We start from the raw sequence: 3,159 nt of genomic DNA, 5'->3' as shown, positions 1-3,159 counted from the left end.
TGCGTGTGCGTGCCTGTGTCCAGCAGCCTAATTAACCAACCAGTGGCAAACGCCCCCCTTTCCGAGTTTCCTTGGTTCCGAAAGTGCCCCCCTCCCTGAGTTTCCTTGGTTCCGAAAGGGACCCCCCTTCTCTGAGTTTCCTTGGTCCCCGACAGAGCCCCCTTTCTCGAGTTTCCTTGGTCATCCACACTGCCCACTTCCTCGAGTTTCCATGCTCCCCAACAGACAGTGCACCCCCTTCTCCAATGTCGTTCGTCCTCCAGTGTGCCTGCCCACTTCCTCAAAGAAGCAGTGTGTGTGCCTGGTGTTCGAATGAATGAATTAGGGGTCGGTCAGCTGTGTGTGTGTTTGGCCTGTGCTGGCTCTCTGTCTGTCTGTCTCTCTGTCTGTCTGTCTGTGTTGCTTGGTTCAGAGCCTAACAGTGAACCCTCGCTTTCTGAACCCTCGGCTCCCGAACCCTGACCCTGACCCTAACCCTTGTCTAACCCTAACCCTAACCTGAACCCCGAACCCGAACCGTCTAACCCTAACCCTCTAACCCGAACCCGAACCTGAACCCTCACTAACCCTCACCCTGACCCTGTGGAACCCTCACCCTGACCCTTGACCCTTGACACTTGACCCCTGACCCTAACCTTTCAGAAGCAGTAATGCGTACCCGGTCATTCTCCTGATCAGGTTATAAAAATGTAATGTGCTTTGGGGGTTCCCTTAGGGCCACCTAGATATTATACTAGGTCCACAACACAAAAACTTGCTTCAGAGTGCAGTTAAATTGGAGATAGTCTTCCAAATGATGCACAAAAATAGCCATTACCCATTCTGAGCTCCCACATGACTGGGTGAGATGACTCAATACTAGTTAGATGACCCTTTCTCCACCGTCTACACAGAGTGGACACTGGGGAAGGGGCTTGCATTTGCTGCGTTACAGTTTGGAGAAACAGGGAACTCCCGATCCTGCGTGTTCAGGACAAACAGGTCTACAGTAGCCTTAGAGGACTTCTGGTATGGGAAAGAGCAGCTTCATTTTGGCCTAAAACGGGGAGGTGAAGCACAGAATATATGGAGAGAAGAGTGTACTCAGAGAAAGGGAGGGGTGGGAAGGCAAAGGAAGTAGTGGTGGTTGCCACCAGGAACGGACATGTAAGACACTGAATCTTTATTTCAGATGTGCACCCTGGTGGATTTTGAAACCACTCTGAGCTCTGAGACATCTACCTTAGGAAATATTACCTCAACTTGTTAAAAATGGTCTTAAGCCTAGGTTGTTCTGTGTGCAGTAGGGCAATATCCAAGGAAAGGACAACACAATACCCAAGCAATGGACAAGAATGAGGGAGTAGGGTGTGGGAGTGCACATGTAACCTACTGACTTGGGAAACTGAGGTAGGAGGCAAGCAAGTTTGTTGCCAGGCTGTGGAACTTAACCAGACCCTGTCTCAAAAAGTGAAAAGGGCTGGGATAATAGCACAGTGATAGAGCACCCCTGGCTTTGATCCCTGTATGGAAAAAAAATCTCTCTACATATGGGTTACTGCTTGTTTTTCCTTTAGGGCTGTTTTCTGTGCATTGTATCTAAACCCACTTTCCTGCTTTTGGACACTTGGGACACTTATAGAAGGTATGGGTCCTCTTGAATCTTCTTGTGGTGGATTGTACAGGATTCAAATTCTGATCAAGATTATTTTACCCACTAGGATAAGGACAAATAAAGACATGAGGCCCACTACAGATAATTTCCCTTTCCTGGCATTTTCTGCCTTGGAAGACTTAATACATTCCTGTTGGCTTGAACCACGGTTGGTACATGCATGACTGTACCATTTGTGATACAAAAGAATCTAATTTACTAATAAAATTAACCAAAAGTTTCCCAATGGGACAGTCATGCATGTATCACTGGGTGGTTCAAGCTGCCTGGCAGCAAAACAACCAAATTTGTGAACTTGTTAAAAGTCATTCTGTTTATTGGTTTGGATTGTTAATGCTTTAGTAAAAAGTGTAGTCAAAACTAATCTTCCTATTTACACAAAGCAATTGAGCCAATCATTAAACCAGTGTACCCTGGATGAGTCTGGGGGAAATTAAATTGACGGGAGTCTGTATCATCTGCTCTGATGAGCAGGAGCTGGGAGAGATGGCCAAAGTAAAAAGGGACAGTGAGCCAGTATATATCAATTCCCCAAGTTCACTGTAATTATGTGTCACAAACATAAGCCAATAAAAAGTACTAAAATGATCAAGCCTTGGTCATTAAAGATCGTTTCATGAGGTCCACAAACACAATCCTACTGCTGTGACTGTCCAACATTAATAGACATTCAGTTCATTTATAGGCAGTGGCAGCCCCCATAGAATCTAGATGCAAGAGTTATGGTTTGGATCTAGGTCTCCCACATATCTCCTGTGTGGAGGGTGACTGGCCCATGGGGAACTCATGTCTGCTAGGAGGTGTGGTCTGGTCAGTGAAGGTGGGACCCAGCTTCTCCCTTCTCTGCTTCCTGGCTGCCAGAGTCTGAGCATCTTTTCCTCCTTCTGCTATCCTGTTCCTACCTTAAAGCCAGCCACCCGTGGACTAAAATTGTGGACCAAAATTTAAGTTGTACGTGTCGGTATTTTGTTACACTGACAGGAAAGTGACCAAGACCAATAGCTTCAAATAAAAAGCATTACTGCAGATGCCTGGCAATCTTTTGTTACTTTGTACTTGTGCCAAGAACCCTCATTTGGTACTAGGTGGCCGTGTGCTTTAGGTGACACCATGCCAGTGATTTGTCAGTTGCCAGGCAATGGCTTCATAGTGGACAGATGACAGCCATGGCCAATGAGATGTGACGGTGCCTTGCTTATCAGGATGCTTCTGCAAGATCTTCCTGGCTCTTCAAGACAATGATGCATAAGATGAAGTTTGTTGTTTTGTTTTGCCATACTGTGGATCACACCCAGGGCCTCACATGTGCTAGACAAGTGCTGTGCTGGCTGAGCTGCAACCCCGGCCCTATGCTCTCCTTTCCTGGCCTTCATACTGTGAAGACTTGATGCTTGGAGTCCCCACAGCTGTCTAGCATCTCTGAGAAAACAGGACCAAGGACAAAGGTGACACTCTTGATGACAAAGCAGAGAACACAAGTCCTTGATATTTTTTTTTTTTTTTTT

This window comes from Chinchilla lanigera, unplaced genomic scaffold (genome assembly GCF_000276665.1).
Source record: "Chinchilla lanigera isolate Chin_1 unplaced genomic scaffold, ChiLan1.0 scaffold00004, whole genome shotgun sequence".
Lineage (NCBI taxonomy): Eukaryota > Metazoa > Chordata > Mammalia > Rodentia > Chinchillidae > Chinchilla > Chinchilla lanigera.
Note: the sequence above shows the minus strand (reverse complement) of the source record.